The following is an 11,501-nucleotide window of genomic DNA, read 5'->3' on the forward strand; positions in this document are numbered from 1 at the left end:
ACGTAGGCCTGCCTGTTTCATGGTCATTCAGAGAGCTGGCTGCTTACGACCGTGGCCTGCCAGAGGATCCTGTGTTCTGCTCAGCTTTGAGGGGGTCACATGGAGCTCAGCTGTGCTCCCCATCCTTGCTTGCCATGGTAACAGGTCTGGTGGGGTAGTGAAGCACAGGAAGGAAGGTGAGGAGGAAAGACAAAAGGAGGCCAGTGAGAGGAAAGGAAGGCAGAGACAGGCCTGCCAGCGAAGTGTGTAAATTCCTGAGCTAAAATAGACCTTTACCAACAAGTTCCAGACAGACCCGCCATTCATCTGGATAGTGTGATTTTCCTTGCAGAAAATAGCCATGCACCAGCCAGCAGCTCCTGGAATGTGACCTGGGCACTGGGTCTGGGGGGCTGGCCCTCCTTCACCCACTGACGCCAATGGCTGTGCACAAGACACAGCCTAAAAATACCCTCACCACTCTGGCACCCTGAACTTTCCAGGGACTTCCTTTCCATGATAACTTGGTTTAGGACAGAGTGAATGTATTTTTGGAAGAGTAACCTTTCTAGTCTGAGTTGCTTTTTTCTTCCAAGTCAGGCAATTTGAAAGCCTTAGTCTTCAAGGAAACCTTCATTAAGGGAAATAGTCATTCTACAAAATTCGAACATGCAAATCAAAACGCAGCTAACCCTGAAGGACAAGAAGGACAAGGTCCTGTCCGTGGTGTACGAACAAATATATAACATAATTATGTAAGCAGCCAAAGGAAGAATGGGCCCGTCCACCCCCCCCCAATTGACTGAAATATGATAGACACAGAAGAAGATTCTAGCGGGATAACATTTTTGAACAACTCACTTATAGTTTATCAACATGAATACCAAGAAGCAGGGGTTTTTGCAAGAGTAGAGGAAAGGGAAGGAGAAGGGATGAGGGCCATGTATGGAGAAAGGAATAATAATATGCAGTGCACATGTGAGATAATGGAAGCAGGTAACTTGCGATGGGAGAGGTGACATCGATCAAGAGACATTGTCCTCACAAACTGGCATGTTGAGTTGTAACCATTTTGTACAACTACTTAAACGATTAAAAAAAAATAACAATACGTGGACCCATCTGCAAACCAGTGGGTGGAAACTGGCAGAGAGCAGCTCTCGTTCAGAGCTTGTAAATCAGGGATCTGGGTAAAACTGAAAGATACCGTGAGTTCAAGAAAAACAAAAGTGGGGGGCACCTTTATGCATTTTCTGAGTTTGAAGGCAATAAATTTAATTATGTAATACAAAAGTCATCAGCTAAACTGTGAAAGACACATTGTACTAATGTTGCGTGGTGTGGTATAGTTTACTATAAAGATAATCACCCTGATCTCACCCTGTGAGGGCTTTCAGTACTGGGCACTGTGTGTCCCATCCATGTGTGTCTCATAATTTCACTAATATTACTTTTTTTTCTTTTGTGCTAGTGCTGGGGCTTAACTCAGGGCCTGGGTGCTGTCCTTGAACAACAACTACTACTACTTCTTCTTCTTCTTCTTCTTCTTCTTCTTCTTCTTCTTCTTCTTCTTTTTCCTCTTCTTCCTCTTCTTCCTCTTCTTCCTCTTCTTCCTCTTCTTCCTCTTCTTCCTCTTCTCCTTCTTCTTCTTCTTCTTCTTCTTCTTCTTCTTCTTCTTCTTCTTCTTCTTCTTCTTCTTCTTCCTCTTCTTCCTCTTCTTCTTCCTCTGCTTCTTCCTCTGCTTCTTCCTCTGCTTCTTCCTCTGCTTCTTCCTCTGCTTCTTCCTCTGCTTCCTCTTCTTCTGCTTCCTCTTCTTCCGCTTCCGCTTCCGCTTCTTCTGCTTCGTTGATTGTGGAGCTTAAACTCTGGGCCTGGGTGCTGTCCCTGAGCTCTTCAGTGCAAAGCTACCACCCTATCCCTTGGGCCACAGCACCACTTCCAGTTTTCTAGTGGTTAATTGGAGATAAGGCTGGAAGTAGAATTGTTGGGCAGGAGGGAATATGATTTAGCAAATATTGCCAAATTACTTCTAAACAGATTATATCAATTTACACTCCCACTAGCCATAAATGAGAGAAACTGTTTCCTCTACAGGCTTCCTTCCACCTTATTAAATGTATGGCTGCTTGCCAGTTTGTTAAGTAGGAAAATGAGATCTGATTGGCTCCATTTCTTTATTACAAGAAAGGTAGAACATTTATATTTTGTTAGGTGGGCCATCCATTGCTGGAGTTTCTTGGGGCCATTAATGTACTTCTTTTCGATTTGAACTAAATTTTTTTTGTCTATTTGGAAGGTTAGTTGCAAATTTTTTATTTCTTCTGGCTTACAGTTTGGCTCCTTTTATCCTTGCTGAGGTTTTTATGTTTAAGGAGTAAAATATTTAAATTTTTCTTTCGTGACATCTGGATTTTGAATCATTATTTCAGAAACTAGGTCATTCCCATTCTGAGCTTACCAAAGAATTCTATTTTCTGATAGGTTCTTTTGCCATTACATTGAAGTTTTTATTCATATAGAAATTATCCTAATATATAACCTACGTATATTTTCCAAGTGTTCACTTATGAAAATACCAGTTATTGAAAAGTCTATGCTTTTCCCACTAAGACCATAAAATTATTAAATATTCAATTCCTATATACATCTGAGACTATTTCTGGACTTTCTATTGTTATATTAGTTTAAAAGATTATTTCTATACCAGTATCACACAATTTAAAATTCTGAGGCATGTTACTGAATATAAAACACATAAAAAACATATGTTAGTTTTTTTTTTTGTATAATCCTGGGGCTTGAACTCAGGGCCTGAGCACTGTGCTTGGGCTTTCTCAAGACTAGTGCTCTACCACTTGAACCACAGAACCACTTCCGGGTTTTTCTAATTATGTGGTATCAAGGAATCGAACCTGGGTCTTGGTGCATGCTAGGCCAGCACTCTACCACTAGGCCAAACTCCTGGCCCACATTTTTTTTTTTTATACCAGTGGATGTTATTACAACTTACTTTCCAGAGCTATTCAATTTTCTTTGAAAAATCATTTGTTTAGCTCTAGGAAAAAGATTCCCCCACTGCCCCCCTTTTTTTTTCCAGTTCTGGAGCCTGGACTCCTGTCCTTAGTGCCATTTTGTTCAAGGTTAGCATCCGACCACTTTAGCTACAGTGCCACTTTTGGCTTTTTCTGAGTAGTTTATTGGAGATAAGAGTCTCATGGACTTTCCTGCCTGATTGGCTTTGCACTGTGATCCTGAGATCTCAGCCACCTGAGCAGCTAAGATTACAGATGTGAGCCACTGGTGCCTGGTTCCATTTCATTTTAGATTGACAGGATGTGAAATGTATGAATTTATTTAAAGAGTGTTGATGCATTGTCACATAATTTATCTCTTTATTTGTTCAAGTCCTCTTTTTTTTTTCTTCAAAATTGTGTATGTCAGGGGGAGGAGATTGTGTATGAGTACAGGGCCTCGAGCTCTCACTTGGCTTTTTTGCTTCCAGCTGGTGTCCTACCACTTGAGCCACACCTTAATCTCTGTTTTGTTTTCTTCAGAACTGTTGGCAAGTATTCTTGCTGTGTGGCTCAGAGATGGGCACAGGTTTTCGCTGACTCAGGAGCTTCACTAGATCTGTCATGGAACCATGAGTGTGACCGAGTGGGGGTTGGGGAACCCTCTGTAAGGTCACCCCATGGGCGTGAGAGGAAAGAGCGGGTTTAAAAGATCTGCAGTATCTGATGTCTAAGTTCTCACTCTCTTTCATGAGATGTGCTGTGATGGGTACAGTGATGGGCGATGTCCTCACATGGTCCACAGTGTCTCTTTCTACGAGATGGTGTCTCCACTGCTTCATTCCCATGTTTCCAGGGTCTGTGTCCTGGGCCCACAGGCATTGCAGGTTCTTCCCTTAGGAGCAGAGACCTCAAGGATGGAGAAGGGGAGGTGGATGGAGAGACCTGAGTGGTACAAGCTAGCTTTCCTGCGGGGGAGAAGTCCAACCTGCAGAACCAAAGTGCAGCCGTGTCGCCCATCACCAGCAGGTGGCGCTAGTGGATGTTCTGCAAGGTCTTTAGATAGCAGCCATGCTGTTTATTAGTTTACCCTGCACTTGAATATAGATAGTGGATAATTACTAGTCCATGGAGAGTGTTAAGATGGACAAAAAAGCAGATCAAGTCACAGAGAAGATGTTTTTCAGGGAATCAAGAGACAAGTGGTTGATAAAAATGAAAGATATTTGTGAGATTAGCCCCATTGTTGGAAGTCCTGGCTTCATGTTGGTTCAGGTTGACAGCCAGGAATCCTTTCAGGACCTTAATATCTGTATGTGATAAACGTACTGTTGCTGGACCATACAAGCAATTGGTGGCTCATAGTTTCAAGGCTGTTCAGATCTGCTCAGCATTAAGTGTGGACTTGAGGTTGTGAGAGCCAGTATGGTTCTTTAGAGATCTTACCTCCATGAGGGAGTTTCTTTAAGATACTTGTCAGGGAGGAGCTGACAATGGCCTACTCTTAAGGAACTCAGACAGAGGACCCATGTCATTGTCAAATGTTGTTAAAATCGTAGCTGCTTGAATCTTAATCCTTGACAGCAATGAGACCAGAGGTGGCCTGTTGACTTCAGCACGCATGGTCCTGGGAAATCAGAGTTGCATTAAGCAGGAAGCTGTGCGCCTGTGGGGAGTAGACAGAATTGCCTTTGGGTGTGTGCGGCAGCTCTCAGAAGCTTGTAGAATATATTTCGGGAATTCTAGGTCTTGTCTTCTTAATTTAGGCAGCCGGGGACTTAGAAATGTGATAAGAAACATCTTTCCCATTGTCGGCGGCAGACTGGACCCATGCTGACCTTTCCCATGTGTATCTTTTCATGTACTGTGTTCCTAGTTGCGCTGGGAAATAGGCGAGTTGGCTCACTAGACTCTGGAATATGCAGTGGTGAGATCCGGGTTTTTTTTCCTTCAAAAGCTTTATTTCTCAGTGGGGGTACAGTTACTGGACAATTAAAATTGGCTGGGCACTGAGCTGGTAGCAGTAGACAAGCAATCCCTCGCCAGAGTATGATGTCCAGCATGTGAGAATGAAAAGAACCAGAAGCCTTGATCAGGACTCTTCTATTCTGGCTCCATGTCAGAATAAGAAGCTCTGGCTTCTCCCACAAACCCTGACTCAGTGGGTCTGGGAGGGGGCCCAGTGAGTGAACTTGTGTCCAGCTAGTGTTAGAAACCATTGATTTAAACTGGTTCCCATACGGCCTCTAGGGGACTGAGTAACCTCTGGCAAAGCACTTCCAGTTTTCAAGACCACAGCTTCCCCCCCCTTAAAGAAGACCTTGGTCTGGAAGGTTTCTTAACCTGCTGCAAATCAGTAATTCCCAGAGTCCTGGAGCTATAGAAATGCAGATTCCACATCCCACTCTAGATCTACTAAGTTGGGATCTTGGGGCCAGAGCCTGGGGTCAGCTTTGAGAGCTGTAGAGATGGAACTGCCTTCAGTAGAACCGAGGTGCTTGGCTAGTTTCTACCTTTTCTAGGCTTGTGTGTGATTATGTATCTTGGACTGGACCCTCTTGAGAGTTTACAATGCATAGTTATATTCATTGTCATTGCATTGTCTGCCATGGGTTATTTATTCATTTTGCAGGGTGGTGAGGTAGAACACCATTCTTTCTGAAGTTCCTTAGTTAGAAGCATTGGTGTCATTCACTCCTCTGGTGTACTAATTGCTGTTGGCTCTACCTTTCACCTCCCAGTGCTCAGCTGAGAATGTTTATTAGAACAGCAGGCTCCTCTGGCCTCTCTGACATTGAGTTTTATCTTGGAAATGACAGTGATTGAACTCATGAACTGATTAAAGAAAGCAGGATGCTTGTAGGAGAAGGTCATAGAAAAGAAGACAGGCAATCATCCCTCATTAGCTGAGAAGAATTGCTTCCAGGACGCCCTTGCAGCTTCCAAACTCCAAAGATGCCCAAACTCCTTGCATCAAATGACACAGGATTTGCATATGACATATGTACAGTCTCCCATTTTGTAAATCATCTTCCAAGGACCTACAAAACCCTGATGCTTTGCAATGCGATGATTATATTGTGTTGTGAAAGGGTTAATGACAAGGACAAAGGTTCACGAATGTTCAGTGAAGATGCAATTTGTTCCCCTCCCTTACGTGTTTTTGATCCATGGTTGGTTGAATCCATGCATGCGGAACCCAGCCATGCAGAGAGGCAACTGTTATAGTTAGAACAGAACATTAATCACTAGAAATTCACAGTGAGGATAATATGGACACAGTATTTCCTAGATCTGGGCTGGTATAAGGCCTTGCTGGTTTCCCAGAGGAGAAAATGGGGCATTGAGGGAGGGTGGCTTCTCATAGGTGAGTCACTGGCTGTATCTTCTGTGTCCTGACCTTTCACTACCCTGTGCAGCTTGTGTTTCCTACCAGCTCCTCCCATTCCTTGCTCTCCTGCCCATGTTCTCATCACTTGGAAACACATTTGAAGTAACATTTGCATCATGGAAGATGGACCATTTAGAGTGTACCATTCGGGGGCATTTGCACATTCACAATACTGTGCAGCATTCACCTCTACTTCCAGAAAATTTTCTTTACCCCCACAGGAAACCCTAAGCCCTTTAAGCAATTGCCCTGTATTTTTAAAAAAAATTTTCCTCCTCTAATATGTTGTCTTTATGGATTTGCCTGTTCTGGGAATTACCATATGAATGCGATCACTTAATAAGGGGAACTTTCTAGGCTGGCTTCTTTTGCTTGGCAGGAGTTTTGAGATTTGTTCTTCTGGCAGAATGTGTTAATACTTTCTTTTTATGGATGACTAATATTCTATCATTCAAATAGGTTATACTTATTTGTCTATTGCTATGGGGCTTGAGTTACCCTTTTGATCAATGTGAATAATGTGTGAGCACAGCATTTGTGTGCAAGAGTTTGAATACTTGTTTGTAATCTATGTGTCCACCTAGGAATTGAATTGCTAGATCAAATAAAAATTCTATGCTTAAGTTTCTGAGGCCCCTCCCAACAATTATGAGTGGAATGTATCTCTTTATAGTCCAATAAGATGGCACATGCCGGTCAGTACAGAGAATGCTGGGCTATTCCACCAGTCTTCAGCTTTCCTGCCTTTAGAGATAGGAAGAAAAGTAGCAGGGTAGAGAAGAAAACTAAGACGTTGTAGCGATTTGCTTGGAATGCCATAACAAAATGCTACAGGGTAGGAGACTTAAATGACAGAAACAGATTGCCTCACAATTTTGGAAGTTGTGAGATCAAGAGCAAGATATTGCCAATGCTTTCTTCCAAGGCCTCTCTCCTTGGCTCGCAGATGGCTTAGTCTCTATATGGTCTTCCATTTGTGGGAGTCTGTGTTCTAATCTCCTTTACCTTACCAGTGGTATTGGATTAAGGTTCAGTCATTTGACCTCATTTTACCCTTTGTATCCATTAAAGACCCTATTTCTCAAGTATTGGTGATCACAATTTCAGTATATGAACTTATTTTTTAAATTTTTCTATCATAGACTCTGTGTGGTATGTCCGAGTATTTTGAGGCTTAGTGCATTGGTCTGGATGACACTGAAAAAAAAAAATTGGTCCTTGTTAGGCTGAAACTAGCTGAAAGTGGTTTCATCAGCCTTAATATTCTACAATGAAGTCCCTAGAGAAAGTTCCAGAAATTCTCTGCCTTACAAAATGATCTCTTGTAAATCTAGCTGTATCTTTAGACCAGCCTGGGGGTGACCTGGTCAAGGCCTGGGGTAGCTGCCCCACGCACTGAAACCATCCTAGCTGCTTTCCTCCTTCTTTTGATCTTTGAGTCATGATTATTTGATTTCTTAGCTCTTTGGCTTTGCTTCTGACAGAGAGTTTGGCTTCTCTATTCTAGTCAAGAAAACAAACCCTATTTATAACCACAGCACACTTGTCCTTTGATCTTCCTGTTGTTGGTGGCATCAGGTAAAATTTGAGTCAATTCAGCCCAGAAGCTGTGTGTTCATCTGGTCACATAGTGTGGCCTGCCTTGGCCCTTTGTGACAGGGGCCCTTGGCTAAGTTTACCAGCTTCACCAGCACACGCTATACACTGAGGAGAAGAAGGGTGAGGACATGTTTTTACAAAATACAATGCAATAAAGACAATGGGAGAGACTGGGGGAGAATAATGAAAGGAGTGACAGTGATAAAGATTTACTGCATTCATATACTACTTTGTTGAATGGCAATTCTTTTGGGCAACTACTTACAGATCAAAGTCAAATAAAAAAAATAACAAAATCACACATTGATTTTGATGCAACCACATTCCTTCCTGGTACTAACTAGCTCTGTCCACCCCTTGACTTTCTTATTAAAACCTAACTTGTCTTTATGCAATACCAAATATCTATCAGAATGAAAAGTTGACCAAGTAGATATTCTCAACATGCCACAATCCACATATTTGGTTCTGTGAAAACTCTGGCATCCTTGTGCGTTAAACACACCCAACCATTTGGATAAAGAATGAAAAAAAAATCAGCACATGCAAGCAAAAAAGCAAAATCGGCATTTGTAGAGAGAAGGGTTGAAAGGCTGGTTGGCCTATGGTCTGTTTCAGGCTGGGGGTGGACTGATGCAGCATTTCTCATGGTACACAGCCTTGTATTAGTCAAAGGAAGTGGGAAACAGTTTTGTATTCCTCAGCCTGCCCATTTCTAGCTGTGGGTCCTGGGGGCATGTGTCAACTTGCCCAGCCATAGTAATCTGCTTTCCGAGCTCTGACCTAACTTACAAGGCAGAACAATTCTTTTATCCTAACATACCACAGCTACTTAGATGTGGAAATTTAACCTTCTTAAAATCAAAATCCATTACTAACCCTGTCCATTACTATACTGGAAAGAGAAAGGCCCACTAGGTTCAATGCTAAAAGCAGACTAGCTAAAAATATTTTCCCATATTGTGTCTGTTCTAAAAAAATCAGACCCCCTTCAGTTAAGCTGTTAACTTTCAGGAAAAGTACCCAAGGTAGAGATAAAGGAACTGTTGTGCCCAGAAGGACTGTTATTGTTTAATTTCTAGTCTTTGTCATCATTGAGGGGCAGTAGCAAGAGGGAACCAAGCTATGTGGGTTTTCTCTTTCAGCCTTTTATTGGCTGCCAAACCTGGGGCTTGAACTCAGGGCCTGGGTGCTGTCTCTGAGCTTTTGTGTGCAAGACTATCACTCTATTACTTTGAGCCACAGCTCCACTTCTGGTTTTCTGGTTATTAAGCGATAAGAGTTTCATGGACTTTCTTGCCCAGGCTAGCTTTGAACCAGGATCCTCAGAGCTCAGCTTCCTAACTAGACAGGATTACAGGCCACTGGCACCCAGGCCTTTAAAATTTTAACTTATCCATTGGTAACCCTCTGGGTTAGTGTGAAGATGAAGTGAGGTAAGGTTTCCTGTTAGTTTTTTTTTCTTGTGTTAGTTGCCCAGGAAATCACCCTCCCTGCTACCATTCCCTCTTCATGTGAAGAATATCCTGTTGTGGTATCCAGTCTGGAAGGATAAAGATGGTTGGCTCACATGGCCAGCTGCTTGATCCACATTCACCTCACCACACAGGAGAAGCCCCTAGGGCTTCCTTCTACTGGGAATTCTATGAGCTTTACTTCGTGGGTCTGTTCTTTTTCCATTTTCATCCCACTGCTAGAAGGAATTCGATCTTTTGGAAAGCACATTCTTTCTCCCCAAACGTCAACATACCCTATTGCCTTTGAACAGCAAAATCAAAGGAAAGTAAACAAGCAAGCTAGAGAAACCCTTGGTGGGTGCTGGAGCAGCAAGCCCAGCCAGGGCCCTCGTGGAGGCCTGCAGGACAGCGCCCCCTGTCGTCCACCCCTCTAAGTTCTCCGGTCGACCTGACATTCCCCATCCTTCCCTGCCTTGCCCCAGAACACCCTGGGTCTCTACTAGCATTTAGCATGCACCAATCACGTGCTGTCCCTGCAACCAGACAACATTTGGGGGTTCTATTTCCAGATTAATGAATGCAGTGCTGGATTAAGGACCACAGTGAATTTTGTGAGCCTTAGGGAGTGGGGGTGTCTTAAAGTATTTCTATTTAGAAATTGTCCAAGTATTCTCAGATGATTCCAATAGCATAGGAAGGTAAATTCTGGGTTCCCAAGGCTTAAAACTTTAAACACAAGTTCTGCCAATCCATGGCAAGTGGTCATATAAATCTCTGTATCTTGTCTGAAAGCAAAGAGTGGGGAATGGGGTGTGTGTGTGTGTGTGTGTGTGTGTGTGTGTGTGTGTGTGTTCTCTCCTTGTTCAACATTCTTCCTTTAGTTCAGAAAAACCAGAGGGAGCTCTACCCTCACCTGTTCCCCCTCCTTTTGGAGGAGGGTAGGGGGTCCGTTTAGGCAGTGGAGGGGCAGAGGGATGGGAGGTGGGCAGGGGCCCTGCTGGGCCTTCAAGCAGACATCTCACAGGAAGCTCACAAACCCTCCCTGCCCTGGGAGGACAATAAAGTTGGCGCTGCTGCTTAGCACTGGTGCACATCCCCCCTCAGCTCTGTGGCAGTGGTGCCATGCTGGTCCTCACATCTGCCACAGTGCAGTGTTTGTCCCTGGGGAATCAGCAGATGCAAGGAGCCCCCACCCCTGGGGAACATGCTCCAGGCTGGGCCACCCCCTGTGCAGAAAGACTCATCTGTATGTGTCAGACTTAGGAGAAGACTGTGCAGAAAACTTTTATAGACATGCTCGGGGTAAAGAGTAGTATATAGGTACATTTCCTGCCTCTAGTCAGCCTAAGGAATATTTATTCTGGAGAAAGTATTGAGTATTACTCAATAATATTGCCTATTCAGGAAGGAAGCCATAAATATTCAGAAACTACTCCTTCTTGGGGCTGGGGCCATCTTTGACACTGTGCTTTGAACGTGGCAGCAGTTTAACATGTGCAGGGATGCCTTATAATTTCATGTCTCAGTGCCCTCTGAAAATTAAACCAGAGGCCACAAATCAAGTGGGAATCTGGAGAACCAGAAAATGAGTTGTCAGAGCCCAAACTTCATACATTGTCCACAAGATGGTGCTCTCTTCTAGGAAGAGGACATTTGTTTGTCTGTGTGTGTTGAGTGTGTGTGTGTGTGGGGGGGAGAGACAAGCTACAGAAGGTTGCTGCTGTAATCTGTTACAGATGTGGTGTTGGTTTGAGCTGAGAAATACCAAGGTCAAAAAAAAAAAAGAAAAAAAGAAAAATCGCGGCCCCTTTCCTTATGAAATGTGTCTCTGTGATCATTTGGCATTCATTATTTTCATTCCTAGAGCGGGAAGGGAATAGCAAAAGACCACTCAAAACTCTAGTTTAACTCCCAGCCCTGTTGCTTGTAGATGAACGAGATCTTGGAGCTGACCCCTCCTGCTGGAGGACAGAGGAGGTGTTGAGACCCCCCTGTACACATTCCCAAATGGACACCCGCTTCTGCTCCCTGTGTTCTCCTGTCCATCACTCACATCTGCAAGGA

The sequence above is a fragment of the Megascapheus bottae genome, chromosome 5 (genome assembly GCF_031878675.1).
Source record: "Megascapheus bottae isolate mThoBot1 chromosome 5, mThoBot2.hap1, whole genome shotgun sequence".
Lineage (NCBI taxonomy): Eukaryota > Metazoa > Chordata > Mammalia > Rodentia > Geomyidae > Megascapheus > Megascapheus bottae.